Here is a 16,922-nt window from a genome sequence, read left to right on the forward strand (position 1 = left end):
TTACTAAGTTCAATCAAACTCACTCCTTTTTGTGCAATCTTTTTGTTAGATTATTCTACAGGTACTGACTACTATGAAGGAACTAATGAAGCACAAGCCGAAGAAGTGTACTAGACGCAAGGTGTTGGCAACAATGAAGATTACACTGATGATCCCACGAGCGATCACATTGCGTACTACGATTAGACGTAATGTAGAGCTGGAACATCTAGGTTGGATTGATGAAGTCCACTATTTTGAAGATGTCCTCTATAGATTAGAAAACGCATAGTTTACTTTGAACATTCTATTCTTGCTTTTCTTTAGAAACAATTGTAATTCTTTTTAGACTTACGTACTACGTTCCGCTGTATTTGTGGAGTGAGTTTCCGCCTCACTCTACTTCTTTTGATGTGATTACATCTGGAATCATTTTCGCACTCTAATTATATTGATTATTCATTTCCTGATTTGAATCTTTTGTTTATAATATTAAAACCTTAATTATTTCCTGTTTATGATTATGTTATTGTATATGTGGGAGGATGATTTCCTCGATACTTGATCTTCAGGGCTGTGGATCACACTCCTGGGTATGCCAGTTAGGGTACCGGGTGGGGGGATGTGATACCTGCTCCCCCTCATTGTGTAAGTCCTGGACTTTATGGTCCGTTAGTGTTCTTAGTGACTTTCAAAGATATCATGAAACGAAGGGTTGATGTGGCTACTTTGGGGTGTTACGTATGATCATAATTGATTCGACTTAAAAGGGCATTACCGGGAAAGGAGTCAATCCTAAGTGTAATGATGGTCTGCCGCGAAAGGAAATGTTTCATTCAACTCCACCCTAAAAGTGTTTGTGAGCGCCAATTGTATGTGTTACAGTAATGAACATTTTAAGGACAATAAGGTGATCTCTCAGAGGGATCGAGATACCTTTAGTCTAGTGAGTTTGAATAATCCTAAGACATTGTGGTATACTAATGCTTATTTGATTTGTTTCTTTGAGTGATGTGTCATTCTAGCCTTCTGGGAAGATTTCTAGTTTGGGGCTCAAGCGTGCATGTATATCACCGGTCGCACAACCCATTTGCCAGTATGGTTTGTGGATGTTTATGTCTGGGACACGAGTGGTCTATATATCTAGCAAAGAGATCAATATATGTATATCTGGGATATATATGTGTGTTTAGGACACAAGAGGTCTATGTATCTGGGATACATAGCAAAGAGATTGAATATATATATCTGGGATATACATCTGTGTCTGGGACACACTGTGAAAGAGAGATTAACACTTGCCCTTATGCAAGTGAGAGATGTTGGGATTTATCAATTACGTTAATAAATTAAATGTCCAAGGACAAATCTAGAAAATCACTTTTAGGGCAGTTACAAAATATTGGTTATATATTTGTAACCACCACATCACTTGAGAGTACGAGACAATGAGTGATTCATTCGTGCGTGAGTTTTCCAGAAAAGAGGCGGCTCCTATCTCTCTCTCTCTCTCTCTCTCTCCCTCTCTTCAAGAAAACGCAGGGAGGGTTTTTCCTTTCTTTGCTTTAAATCTCCTGACCATCCTTTTCACACGGCATTTGGGTTGTAGAATTTGTTCCATTTTCTGGTGATTGTAAAATCACACTGGTGGAGCTTTGGTGGAGGAACGAGAATGTAGAATCCAGATTACTTCCGCTACAGATATTCTATATATAGGAAAGCGAATCCAAGTAAGAAACTTTCTCCTATCAATTATAAAATTGAAAATTATATGGAATATTACCACAAAGCAGATCAACCAGAGCCAATTGGTAGTTACCATCCAGTAAATGGGCATTTGATTGGTTCACCGTCAATAAATATATCCTAAGTTTTCCAGTCTTCTTCAGCTAAGGCCGAGACTCTGCTGGGTGTTGTAATTAATAAGGAGAATTCTCTACTAGTGGGACTCGTAGTTGGGAGTGGGGACTGAACACTACTTATTGCAAGGAGGAAATGAACACTTTAGTGAAAATCTTATGCGTCTTCCGATCTTCACCAGGGAAGTTGGTTCTCTTGGCAAAATGGTACCGTCCAAATTAGTTACTCTTCTCCACCATTAAATAATTTACAATGAGAGGGGCGAAGAGGATCTGAACATCTTCTGGTCATAAACCGAAAAATAGTTGACATGTCTCCAACTATTGGGAGTGATCTGGCTAAGGTTAATCTGGAAGTGGTCCATAATAGCATTGGCCCAATCCCTCAAACGAATCTTGAGGCCACTCTCTAGTGAAGCCTCATAAACAACAATCTCACTTAGACGAGTGTAGTAAGCACGCTCCCTAGGAGTAGGGACTCTAACCTTGACATTCTCAGGGAAACAATACAATCTGAGCAGCTCTTCAAGGCTCTCCTCAATAATCCTAAACTAGAAGATTCTGGCCCAGCAGATTTAGCATTAAATTTAGAACGATTGCCGGTGTCAACACCCTTGTAGGGATTAGGGGTCCAGTCTGATTCACTCTCATCATCAAAAGAGGGTTGGCCACTGGATTCTCCCTTGGTAAAACTAGAGGGTTAGAGACAAGGAGTGGAATGTATCGGGGAAGGTCTAGGGTTTGAGAAGAAAAAGCCTGAAACACGTCAAGCCTAATATGTGGTCAGAATCCTCCATCTCTGGAATTGTGTCTCTGACCAAATTTCTCCGACCGAAGTTCTAGGACATTTTCTAAAATGAAAGACAGCTACCGGAAACTTGGAAAAGAGGAAAGAAAACAATAGAATAGTAATTTTGCTTGGGTCATGCGCATTAACGTCAAGTCAAGATTTCCGAAATCTAGGTCGAGATTTCAATATCGACCATCCTAAGTTCCGATCTAATAGCCAGCTTGATGGTTATGAGCAGGACCCAAGCAAAGTCCATAGAATAGCGGTTTTGCCACTAACACTATAAAAAAATGAAAGAAAGCCAACAAAGCTCTAAGACAAATGAGAAATGGCAGGAATAGAACTTATAGACAAACGCATGCAATAGAACATAGAAATTGATGCGTCCAAAATCTGCTCAGCCCTTGGATCTCCACGTGATGTCCTGCAAAACGAAAGCGTCAGATGTGGCCCGACCGCTGGGGTCGGGAGTCCACCTCCGAAGGCTAAGTCAGTTGATGAACTTAATCACAAACGACTCTGCTAGAAGCACAGAGCTAATGAATGAAGAAACGGGAAAGGTGATCTAGATAACAGGACGCTAATAGTTTGGATCTATCAGTATGTATCTGAACCTGAGTCTCAGATAGTATTCTTTTTGATCGATTGATCCGTCCCTCACCTTGTATGGTAGTGAGGTTTATATAGAGTGTACCTTCGAATCTCCTTCGTTGGATGCACTCGAGCCTTCTTCGGGTAGTCGTTGGATCTTATCAATAAGATCCGTTGAGCGATAGACTTCTACTAGTTTGGGCTAGTAGAGGACTCCTGAGATAACCGTTAGGTTATGTGATAGTTATCCCTTTGATGATGATTATCCGCAGCCGTCAGTTTGAGTCTGCTGTCATCAAGGTGATTACCCTAATCCATAAGTAAGATTAGGGCACGCTTGCAGCAGAATAATCTTTCTTCTTCAGCAAGTCATCTTCCGGCTCCGGTTCGCTCGGGAGCGATTAGGTTTTCTCCGTCTCGACCGGGGTCGAGGGTCGGACCAGGTATGAACCCAGTCAGATCATAAACTCTACATATCACGAGCCCCCCAGACCAAGCGTTCGGTCGATCCCGAGGGCTTGGTTTTTAACTGGGTTCGTCGTCAGGTGATGATCTCTGCGTGCTTCATTAAATGTCATATCACATTTAATGCGGTGGTCACTTTTCCTCGAGCGTTGTGAGTGTAAGGCCACATGTCTTCGTTGCAGTTGATCTGTCGTGGCTCACGTCATCCAAGCGACGGTTTCCGAACGCCTATTTCGGATTCGTGAGTTCAAACTTTCAAAACGTCTTTGAATCTTGATCGTTGATTTTGAATCAATCTCTATCGTTCAGATTCCCGAACACTCGTGCGGGAGTTTTAAAAGCGGTTCGTTGTCTTCGTAGGTTTCATTCTTCCCTGTCTGGAATTTGAACCTTTGTCGTCGCTTCGCGCCTTCCCGCTCTCAAGCTTCCGTCCCACTGAATCGGTAAGTTTCTTGGTCTTTTCTTTTTGTAGTTTATCGTAACGAGTAATGGCGGACGATAGGGCTTCTTTAGTACCCCATGTTGGTGATAGCGGTGATGCTTTTGCTTCTCCCGCTCCCGAACAGTCGGATAGTGATAACAAAACCCTAACCGTCCTCTCTCGCAGGAGTTCGCTGAAGTTTCTCAAAAAGGTTTTGAAAGAAAAACCGAAACTTCTCCCGTCCTTCTCGAGTCTGGATCTTCCAAGATTGTCGAGTCTTCTAGGCAGCCTCAAACCTCAGGGTCCAATGGTGGGCCTGGCTCTGTTCCTTCCATTTATAATGGAGAAACCCTTCTTTCAGCTGTCCAAGATTTTGACCTTCCTTCCTCATATCAGGTTAGGGCTCCCCACCCTGATGAGAGGGTTGATTCATCCCTTTCGGGTGAATTTTCTCTGTACATAGATGCACTGGAAAGCGGGGTTCGCTTTCCCTTTTTTAATCCTTTATTCTCCGCAGTTTTGAATCACTGGAACATTTGTCCCGAAATGCTCATCCCCAATAGCTGGAGTCTCATCGTCGGCTTCTTGGGTTTGTGTTTTGAGCTTGGCATCACGCCATCTCTTTCTCTTTTTGTACATTTTCATGTTCTTTCTATCTCCCATCCTCCCGGATGGGTCTTTCTTTCCAAACGCAATAAGGCTGAACTTGATTGGAGGGGCAGCATCCTTGTCAAAGGAACTTGCCCTTCTAACCACAAAAGATGGCGCGAACGATACTTTTTCTGTCGAGCGCCTCCATCAGATCTTAACTTCCCGACCACCTGGAGGAGGTTTACTTCTTCGTCCGAAAGTAACCGGGGCCTTCCTTTATCCAAAGAAGACGAGGCGGCCATCAGGAAGATCAAATCCATTCCGTGGTATCAAGAGATACATGGATATGAAATGGAGTATAACTCCATCCTTCAGTACTGGGGCTTGGCTCATTGTGAGCTTCTAACCATCATCCTTTGATTTGACTGAAGTGATATGTCTTGAATTCTGATTCTTGTCCTTCTTCTTTGCAGTGCCTCCCAGAACGAACCCTGAAAGCCTGCGGGTGAAGGCCGCTAGGGCCGTTGTGACAGCCAAGCAACGATCACCCAGGGTCTTGACTGCAGATCAAGAGGCTTCTCTTCCCTCTCCCGACCCCTCTTACAGGGGTATCAGGAATATCAGGCCTGTAGCTGATGCTTCGGGCAAAGGGAAGAAACCAATGGTGGAGAGGGCTAATGTCTCCTCCTCCGTCCGAACCAAGAGGAGGCATGACACAATTGATGCTCCCTCCAACAAAAAATCCAAAGCTTCGACGGATGGTGAGGAAGTCTTCATCCCCCAGTGGACCCTGAAGATGACCGACAGGGTCACTCGGGATCCCGAGAAAGCTGCGAGTGGAGCTCCCTCGGTCTTGCTCCTTCGATCGCCGGGAGTTTGAAGCCCTGGATGACACCTCCCTTGTTATTCAATCTACAAGGTACCGGTCTTCTTGCTTACTTATGTTTTCATAATTTCTTATGACTTCTTCTCGATATCTTCCGTCTTCCCGGGAATGCTTGTGTTGAGCTTTTATCAACACATGGAAGCATTGAGCCGGGTTGGTCGCACCAGCTCCTTTGCCGCAAACTTGTGAAGAGAAATTGGCCAAGGCCAATTCGAAATTGACCAGCTGACTGCAGCTACCGTGGAGCTGCAGAAAAAGCATGAGGAAGAAGTGATCTCCCTCAAGGAAACTCTTAAAGATTCGAGAATCCGTGTCTCTGCTGCCGAGCGCGAGGCCAGGAAGCAAAAGGCAGCTGCCACGTTGTTTGGTGACAGCCTTGAGATCAAAAGTAGGGAGCTCGAAGAACATCTGAAGTTGGCAATCCCTAGCAAGCCTGAGCATATAAAGCCAGACCTTCGGAAGGAGTGCATTCGGAAATACCCGAACAGCGTACCTTTCTCCGAATTGCTAGGTTTCTACAACATTCGGGCTTATCGCATGGGGGCGGAACGACGTTTGGGAGCAGATCCTTGGAACGATCCCCGACTTCGACACTTGCTCCTTTTCGTGAGGTATGCCACCCAGAGGTCTTCGGGAAAGTTGGTATGGATCTCCCAGACTGGGCTCAGGGGGAAGATGATCCTTTTCCAGCTGACCCTCAATATGAGGCATATCTAGATGACGAGCCGGCACTTCCAGAGGAGAAATCACAAGCCGAGTCTCAAGTTGTTGCTGTAGAGGATTCAGCCGATGCCACTCTTGAGGAAGGCTCTTCTCATGGTCCTGAGAAAAGTCATCCTGACCAGGGTCCCTCGGGCAACAATGAAGAAAAGGCTTAGGGAGTTGTTCTTTTGTAAAGATGTACCCTCAATTTATTGAATAGACATTTCTTTTTTCATGTTGGCCTCAAAATTTCCCCGTCTCCTGCTGAAGTATTGTCTTGAATATCAAAGTATTAATGATAAAACTTATCACTTAACTCTTCATTCCTCGCCGAATAATGATCTTGTAGAAATATTGTGAAGATGCGTTTCGGGAAGATGCGTTAATCTTCCCCACTAATTCATTTATTGCAAAGTCCGCACGTTTCCCTTCTCGCGAAGTTCAAACGTTTTCCGCTTTTTGTGTACCATTCATCGTTTCCAATGAATCGGAAATACATCCGTTATTTTAATGGCAGTGCGACGATTGGAGGTTTCTCTGCATCAGGTGCTCGCTTCCACATGTTTCCATGTGGCATCCCTTCGACCGTTGATCTTGCTTTTTGCGGATTTCGAAGCGTCGTTTCGATCTGGGTCGTCGGTTGTCCTTAGCCTTCAACCGTCGTCTTATACCTGAGGCTATTTAAAGCCTTCGTGGGTACTCTCCATCTATCCCGACTTCGCAAGATAGATTTGCTAAAGTGCCAAAGCAACCTTTCGTCCTTCGGCCTCGCTTCCGTATTCCTCGTACTCCAACGACAGCTCTATCCATTTCGAACAAGTGAGTTTTTTGATTTCTCATCTCTTTCCCCTCTTCCCCCCGAAGTAAACGCACAGTAGTTATACTTGGGGTTTAGTTTGTTGGTCCGTCGAAGCTTTAGAAAACTAGGGTTTCCCCATTTGTTGCTTGTCGTTTATTTCTCTGATCGATACGGCTGGTTTTTTTGTTGTTTTGTATAGTGGCTCCCAAGATCAACCCGAACTTTATCGGAGCAAAATCTTGCAAGAAAAGGGTTGCGTTGGTGGTGGTTGGGACCGGTGTGGTGGTTTCAGCTAGTGAATCCTCCAAGCGTAAGGCGATCGCTGGCGGTGAATCTTCAAGTCGATTCCCGCAGCTTCGTTGATGTCGTCCTGCGCCTCCTTTGCCCGAAGTGACCGCTCGTCTTTCCCGAGAAGATCTTGATCACTCCGTTGCCGATGGTGCTGCCGGCAATCCCGCTGGTGAGCTTGTTGGTGAGCTCGTTGGTGCACCCCCGAAGAAGACTCTTCGGGCATCCGAGGCAACTATGTTGGCGTCGATGAAGGTGTGGTCCCAGCAGGTGCTGCTCCTATTTCTAACTCCGGTGCTTGTTTGGCATCCTCCTCCTCTCCTTCGAGTTGGAGGATTTTGCCACCAGGAAGCGTCGTCGGGTGACAAGTGATGAAGCTCGGCCTTTGCTTGGTGTAGTTCATCCTTCTCATCCTTCGCTGAATTAGTGTCAAACGAGTTTGACAGAGCGTTGGAATGGTGTACCGCTGCTCGAATGACTTCGAGAGCGCAGCTTCTTTCCAAACTTCCGGATGAAGTCTTTACGAAGTCACTTGTGATGTAAGTCTTTCTTCATTATCCTCTCGATTCTGAAAAATTACTTTTCTCGCTCCTCGCTAACTCGAAAGTTGTTTGCAGGAGTCTTGCTTCGGTAACTTCCACAACCAAGTGGAAGCAAGTTACTAGACTCGAGAGGTTGAGCAATGAAGTTTCTAGGCTTCGGGAAATCTCCGAAGCTAAAGATGTTGAGATTGCTCACCTTCGGAATCTAGCTTGGGAGGTGGCGGGGAGAAAAGAATTCGATGATTGGTCGTCTTCGGTCGGACTTGGATGATGCCCGGGGAGAAGATCCGGTGATCGGAGCGGACAGTTGGAAAGTCGGGAGCTAAAGGATCTGAAACATTACCCGAAAGGCAAGCTGTCGTTCCTTTGCCCGAATCCCTTCCAACTCGATGTTCGCAGAGCCTGCGTCTTCAAGTATTTACACAAGTAAGCCTTTTGTTGATATGCTGAATGCTTATAACTTGGGCGGCGTACCGGGATGGTGAGAACGAAGTATGGGAATCAATATTAAGGAAAGATCCTCATTTTGATACGACTCCCTACAAAGGTCTTGTTTGCCATCCTGAAGTATTTACCGACACGGGTATTCCTCCTCCCGATTGGACCAAGGATAAGATTGATCATCCACCTTCCGATCCGGATATTATGCAATATCCGGAAGATTCTCCTGTTTATTCTCCGCTGGAAGAAGTCAATTATGACGAGCTTGTACCGAATGCGAGTTTGGTCAAGGACCATTCTTCTCCTGGACAAGCTGGACAAAGAGTATGAAATTGCGGAGGATTTTCTGAATATCGAAATATTTTTGTAATCCTCATTTCTTCTCTTCTTTTCCTTGACTCCCCACCAATGGTTGACTCATATGTTTGTTCTAGCAAAGTCGCGTTGATCTTGTATAACTTGTTAACAAATCACTGTAATGACTTTCTTCTTTGATCAAAGATTGTATCCAGCTCTTGTAATTATTTTGATACTGGCCTTTTTGGATCTTCTGAAGAAATAAGAAATTACTTTATCTTTGAACTTTGCTAGCCACTTGAATCGCCGTTGCATTAGGTCTTAGTTGTTTGAAACAATGCCTTTACTTAAGGATTTCCGGAGAAATACAATAAGTCTGAGAAGGAACTCACTCGGGTTTTAAACCGATGCCTTATACTTAAGGATTTCCGGAGAAATACAATAAGTCTGAGAAGGAACTCACTCGGGTTTTAAACCGATGCCTTATACTTAAGGATAATTCAAAAATTCAATAAGTCTCGAAGGAACTCACTCGGGTATCAAACCGACGCCTTGCAAAAGGAACTCACTCGGATTTTCATCCGATGCCCCGACTTAAGAAAGTTCGAAAGATTTTCCATAAGTGTTGAAGTGTTGAAGTGTTGAAGGACCCACACGAATTTTCATTCGATGCCTTATAGTTGGATCTTGTTCTTGAATGTGGTGTATGATGCCCCCCAATCAAAAGATAGTTTGTTGAAAGCCAAAAATTGCATTTATTGAGTTGAAAATGATTACATCACGAACAAAATTGAAATCATCCTCAAGGATAAAACTTTTTGAGATGCCTAGCATTCCACGAACGATCCAACTCTTTCTGGGAATCAATGTTCTTCAGCCTGTAAGCTCCTGAACCGACCGGATTCACAACCATATAAGGTCCTTCCCAGGAAGGGTCCAACTTTCTTTGGTGACGCGTGTCGGAAGCTAGGGTGTTTCTCAACACCAAATCTCCGGCTAAGTACCGACGATTCTTCACTCGAGTATTATAATGAGACGCTATCCTTCTTTGATAATGTTGAGTTCGTGCTATTGCCTTTGCCCGAACTTCGTCCAACAAATCAAGACTATCAAGCAGTCCTTGCTCATTTGCTTTTTCCTCGAAATCACGATCCCGTAATGTCCCCGCCATTATCTCCACAGGTGCCAATGCTTCGGATCCATATGCCAACCTGAATGGAGTTTCTCCCCGTAGGTGTTCGAACCGTAGTTCTATAAGCCCACAAGACATTATGTAGTTCTTCGACCCAAGAAGCTTTGTCGCCTTCGAGTCTTCTCTTTATTCCTTCCAGTAGTGTTTGGTTAGTAACCTCTACCTGCCCATTGCTTTGGGGGTATGCCACCGAGGACATACGATGCTCGATCATATATGTTCCACAGAATTGCTCAAATTGTGGACAATCGAACCGAGTACCATGGTCGATGACAATTATCTTTGGAATCCCAAAGCGATATATGATTGATTCAAGCACAAATTTCTCCACTTTTTTCTCAGTAATTGTCGCCGGTGCATCGGCTTCTACCCATTTTGTGAAGTAATCAATTGCTACTATCGGATATTCCCGTCCGCTCGATGCCTTGGTGAATTTGCCCATGATATCAATTCCCCACATTGCAAAGGGAATGGGATTTAGAATTGAAGTCATAATTTCCGCCGGGCGCTTTGATACCGTAGCATGAATTTGATAGCAGTTACTACATCGACGAACGTAGTCCATAGCAGCCTCTTCGATCTTAGGCCAATATAACCCAAGTCTTAGAATTTTGTGGGCCAGGGCTCGCCACCCATGTGAGCGCCACAAATTCCTTCATGAACCTCAGCCAAAGCTGATTTTGCTCCTTCGGGGCCTATACATCTCATAAGGGGTCCAGCATAAGATCTTTTGTATAGTCTCCCATTCTGAATGACAAATGTAGCTGATCGAATCTTGATCAACCTTGCCTCTACTGGATCCTCGGGTAACTTGTCATCTCTTAGATATTCGATTATTGGATCCATCCAAGAACGTTCGCTTCAATATAAGAAATTTCTTTCTCATGATAACTTGGAAAAGTTACCTCTTCAATGTAGACCGAAGGGTCTAGATTCTTTTCCTTGGCATTGGCTAGTTGGGATAGCTCATCCGCCACTGAATTTCCATTCCTCGAAATCCGAGATATCTTCAAATTCGAAATTGGTTCTCAAACGCCTGCACTATCTCCCGATATTTTTGCAAGTGGGGTTCTTTAATGCCATACTCCCCCTGGACTTGGTTGACTATAAGTTGAGAGTCACTATAAATAGTAACATCTGCAATAGCTAATGCCTTTGACAACCGAAGTCCTGCTATCAGGGCCTCATATTCCGCTTCGTTATTACTTGCATCAAATGCGAACCTCAAAGCATATCGAATAATAAATCCTGCTGGACTTTTTAATAGAATTCCAGTACTTGCTCCATCTTTATTACTCGAACCATCCACATATACCTCCCAAGTGGTTGGTATAATGGGATCCTCAATGGTGGGTTCCACTGGTGCAGTAGTTTCTACTACAAAGTCGGCTAATGCCTAAGCCTTGATTGCAGTTCTGGGCTTAAAACTCACTTGGAACTCACTTAGCTCAACCGACCAGGATACCATCCTTCCGGACAAATCAGGTTTGTTAAGAACTTTACTAAGAGGAAAAGTTGTAAATACCTCAATTGGATGAGCTCGAAAATATGGCCTTAGCTTCCGGCGGCCATCATGAGAGCCGAGCTCGCTTCTCAATCTGCGAATATCTCGTCTCCGCATCTAGCAACACGTGGCTTACATAGTAAATCGGCCACTGTTTCTTATCTTTCTCCCGAACAAGTACCGCACTAACAGCCGAAAGGGATGTCGCTAGATATAGCTGTAATATTTCCCCCTTCTCCTGTCCGGGACAGGATCGGTGGTTGTCCAAGTGCTTCTTTTAATTCCTCGAAAGCTTTCTCGGCACTCTTCATCCACTTTGCTTCCTTACTCGCCCTTCAGGTCTTTAAGTGCCTTGAAGAAAGGCAAACATTTTTCTCCGGACTTGGAGATAAATCGATTTAAGGCAAGCAACTCTCCTCGTCAAACATTGTACATCCCGAACGGTTTTGGGAGCCTCCATATCAATCGAGCTTGTATTTTGGCAGGATTTGCCTCAATTCCCTCTCGTGATACCATGAAACCCAAGAATTTGCCCGAGGAGACTCCAAAGGCACATTTTTCGGGGTTCAACTTCATTTGATGTTTCCTCGCATCGAGAAAACCTCGATCAAATCTGCAATGTGATTTGATTTTGTAAAGCTTTTCACCAAAGCATGTCGTCAACATATGCTTCAACATTCTTTCCTATCGGCTCTTTGAAAATCTTGTTGACGGCCCTCGATATGTTGCTCCTGCATTCTTCGAGCCAAAAGGCATGACCTTGTAATAATAGCTTTCACGATCAGTCATGAAAGCCGTATACTTCTCATCCTCCTTATTCATAAGGATCTGATTATACCCCGAGTAGGCATCCATGAAACTTAAAGTTTCATATCCTGCCGATAGCATCTATCAAGAGGTCAATCCGAGGCAACGGGTAGCAATCTTTTGGGCAAGCTTTGTTTAGATCCGTGTAGTCCGTACACATCCTCCACTTCCCATTCGCCTTTTTCACCATCACCACGTTGGCCAACCAAGTTGGGCACTCGATTGGTTCTATGAAACCAAAATTCTTAAGTTTTTCAACTTCGTTCCGAACGGCTTCATACTTTTCAATAGAGAAATTTCTTCTTTTCGTATCACTTGGTTTCGCCTTAGGGTCTATCCGAGTTTGTGCTCTGCAATGGCCCGATCGATCCCCGGCATGTCCTCGGCAGACCATGCGAATACATCCTTATTCGTTGAAGAAATAACTTCAACTCATCTTTAAACTCTTCCACTGTTCGGACCCGACATAAGTAATCTTTTTCTCATCCTCGGTACACACGCCTGGATTTGCTCCGCTTTCTCCACTGGTTCGGGCCTTTGTATCTCTGTCTCTTCCCGATCATCTCGAACTTCTATGGGGAGGGCAGTAACCTTCTTCGGACCCTCCTTGTCTTTTAAATAGGCAACATAACACCGCCGAGAGATCTTCTCGGTCGGAGGAGACTTGACCGATTCCCATATCGTCGGGAATTTTATCTTCGGGTGCTTTGTCGAAACAATAGCACCTATCTTGGATAAAGATGGTTGCCCGAGAATCATATTATAGGCTGGTAGTTCTCGAACCACCAAAAAATTGATTCGGACAGTTGTTTCTTTAGGAAAACTTCCAATGGAAAGATCCAACTGAACCGATCCTTCCGCTACTGCAGATGACCCTGCAAAGCCATATAGGTGTGTAGATGAAGGTTTCATCAAGTCCCGATCCACCTTCAATTTTTGATACACTTCGTAAGAAATTAGGTCAGCCTGCAGACCACTCGTATCAATCAAAACTCTATGCACTTCCCGCCGTGCAATCTCTACCTTGATGACTATAGCATCATCATGAGGTAAACAAACATCTCTTTCGTCTTCTTTGCTAAAGGTGATAGAATCTTCACCATTCAGCTTCTTCCGCTTTTGCGCCTCTCCGGCTCCAACAAATTTGGATTTGATTTTTAAACTCTGGAATGATTCGGGCTCTGGACCCCCGAAGATGGTAAGGATCGGTGACCGAGTAGCAGCTTCAATCACCTCCTTGCCTTTTTTAGACTTCGGGGCCTCCCTCGATCGTTTCGAACTAACCGAACGATTCCTTTTAGGGGCAGCCGCACGTGGCCCACGTGGCTCCTCCCTTCTCCCCGCTAACAAACCGGACAGATGTCCCCGAGATATCAATCTCTCAATATCTCGCCTTCGGATGACGACAGTCATTAGTGTAATGACCATAGTCCTTGTGGAATCGGCAATACTTTTCCCGATCCTGCTGCTCTCCGGGTTTCAAAAGAATTTTAGGTGGCCACTTCAAAATATTTTTTCTTTTGAGGATATTCAAAATATCAGCCCGAGGAGCATTCAATGGAGTGTACTCACTTCTATCGGGGGATCTTTGGCGCCAAGGTTGGGATCTTCCAACCCGATCACGAACATTCTTCTTTGGCTTCTGCTTCGCTCAGGAGCCTTTTGTTCCTTATTGGAGACTTTATTATCTCCTTGGCGCACATCTAGAATCTCCATGACTTCAGCCTGCTTCTGGTATCTCTGTACCAATTCAGCATAAGTCGTGGGTATATCCTATAGTAATAACTCCAGGAGTTTCCGATTTGTGAGTCCTGTGAATAGAGCGGTTCGGCTACTGTTCATCCAAGTTTTCTATCTCCATTGTCACTTTGTTGAATCTTTTCGTAAACTCTCGATCGATTCGTTCTTTCCTTGTTTGACAATAAACAAGGTTTCTTCCGTTTTCTTGACCTCGTATCCCACTCTAGAATCGCCCTATGAATTGGCGCGCCAATTCGTCAAAGTTTACTATCCTTCCCGAGGGGAGGTTAGAAAACCACTTTTGTGCCGCTCAGTTAGAGATGAACCGAAAACCCGCATAAAATTTCATCGAATTACCCGAAACCGCCATGGTCTCGTTGGTAATAGCCGATGTGAGCTGTTGGATCTCCGGAGCCATCGAATGTTGAGAAGGTAGGCAAACGGAAGTTATGGGGAAACCGATATCCCGCAATTGGCTCAAGCAAAAGGAGTCTTCCGAATGACCGAGTAAATATCCTCGGTTATTCTTCCCTTAGCCAATTGCCCTAACTTCTCATTGATGTTGGCCAATTCCCGACCAACTGCGGGTCGGGTGATCTTCAGCAATACGATCACGACCTCGATTAACACGATCATCACGTGCTACTCGATCATCACGAACAGCCCGTCCTTCACGAACGTTTCTCTCGTCACGAATCGCTCGATCATCACGAACGGTTCTTCGACGGTGGGTGAGTGAGTTCTTACCCCGATATCCAACCTTGTATTTGAATCGGTTGTACTCTCTTGCGGTCTGTCGAACCGATCGCCTCGCCTTGGTTGATCATCAATCCTCCGAAGTCCTCGGTCTCCCTCACGGAAAGTCTTATCAACATTCCGGTCTTCAGCCATTCTTTGGTCACGTGGTATTTGATCATGTGGCAATGCACGTCTCCCTGAATTGTGTTGATCAGGTTCTTGTGGTAAAACCACTCGTCTGGTGAGCAAGCGGAGTGCTTGGCTCACCTCCAAGAGTTGAATCTTTACCTGATCCAATTGATCTTGGATTGTATCAGGAGGAGGATTACGTCCTCCCTGGCCATCATCCACTTCGATAGGATTTTGGCTTTCCTGGGGAATATCTGGATTATTCACCCCAGGTATCTGAACACCGGAATTGCGTTGTGCAGCGGCTGCTGATCTAGTCGCCATGGCTTTTTCAAGTCTTTCCCACAGACGGCGCCAAATGATGCGTCAAAAATCTGCTCAGCCCTTGGATCTCCACGTGATGTCCTGCAAAACGAAAGCGTCAGATGTGGCCCGACCGCTGGGGTCCGGAGTCCACCTCCGAAGGCTAAGTCAGTTGATGAACTTAATCACAAACGGCTCGCTAGAAGCACGGAGCTAATGAATGAAGAAACGGGAAAGGTGATCTAGATAACGGGACGCCGATAGTTTGGATCTATCGGTATGTATCCGAACCTGAGTCTCAGATAGTATTCTTTTTGATCGATTGATCCGTCCCTCACCTTGTATGGTAGTGAGGTTTATATAGAGTGTACCTTCGAATCTCCTTCGTTGGATGCACTCGAGCCTTCTTCGGGTAGTCGTTGGATCTTATCAATAAGATCCGTTGAGCGATAGACTTCTACTAGTTTAGGCTAGTAGAGGACTCCTGAGATAACCGTTAGGTTATGTGATAGTTATCCCTTTGATGATGATTATCCGCAGCCGTTAGTTTGAGTCTGCTGTCATCAGGGTGATTACCCTAATCCATAAGTAAGATTAGGGCACGCTTGCAGCAGAATAATCTTTCTTCTTCAACAAGTCATCTTCTGGTCCGGTTCGCTCGGGAGCGATTCGGTTTTCTCCGTCTCGACCGGGGTCGAGGGTCGGACCAGGTATGAACCCGGTCAGATCATAAACTCTCCATATCAGAAATGCACTGAGTAAGAGAAGGAAATGGAGACTTGCTAGTATCCCTCTCAAACATTCCTAGGCTGGGGTTTAGGTCACCGCTCTCTTACATCACCATTGGTCTAAGTATTAGCGCATGTCAAAGTTAAGCCTAGTCTTCTATTTAATTATATCAAATCAAAGTCAGATACTTTCATTCCTCGTCTCTCACAATCCTTTCTAGTATCTTTCTCACTAGAGTTGACGTATCATCAATATCCTACAAAATTCTCTCACAAAGGCTCCTTGGAAGGTATATCCAATAGTTCCAGACATTTTGCACCTCATGGAATCTTTTGCTTCTATCTCGTTTAGACACGTCTTACGTGAGGCTAATATGGTGTCAGACTTCTAAGCAATGAATTGTGCACTCACACAAAATGCCTTCTCAACTATTAATTCTCCCCCACCCCTTTATTTACTAACTTTTACTGTTTGACTTGTTAGGATTATGTTGTATAATAGAGGATTTTTCTTTCAATAATATAATAAAAAAAATAAAAAAAAATAAGAAGAAGAAGAAAGAAAAAGAAAAAGAAAAAGAAGAAGAAGAAAAGAAGAAGAAGAAAAGAAGACAGTCTCCCTACAACCTCTACAAGTAATTCTCTTTGTTCTGTTGTTGCCTAACTTGTCCATCGGAGACAGCCCGCCAATCAACCTGAGCTGACCCACTCCTAGCGGAGTTCTTGAGTTTTGCATGTTTAAGAGAGGTTCCGTTTAATCAGAGGAGGATACCGGTCTAGATTGTCATTTAATCGAGGTGTTAAACCAACGATCTAACCCTCGTGGAAGAATCAACACCAACACCCATTTTTTATTGTAACTCTGAATTCATTTTCTGCTCCTCTTTCATCTTCGAAAGAGGGAGAACTTAAATATCTCACGAAGTTTCAAATTTCTTTGTCCATGGGAGCAGCAGCCTTAGAAAATCGATGGCTAAAAAGGTGTGAACTTTTCATTCAGATAACCCCAAGAATAAACACAGATTAAGATAACCCCAAGAATAAACAGAGATTAAGTGGTACAATGAGTTACACCACCATATTTTAAACTGTTCATGAAGTACGAAATCATTCTTTGTGAATGGACAAAC

Source organism: Hakea prostrata, chromosome 1, assembly GCF_041222555.1.
Source record: "Hakea prostrata isolate BN-2017 chromosome 1, UWA_Hpros_2, whole genome shotgun sequence".
NCBI classification, from domain to species: domain Eukaryota; kingdom Viridiplantae; phylum Streptophyta; class Magnoliopsida; order Proteales; family Proteaceae; genus Hakea; species Hakea prostrata.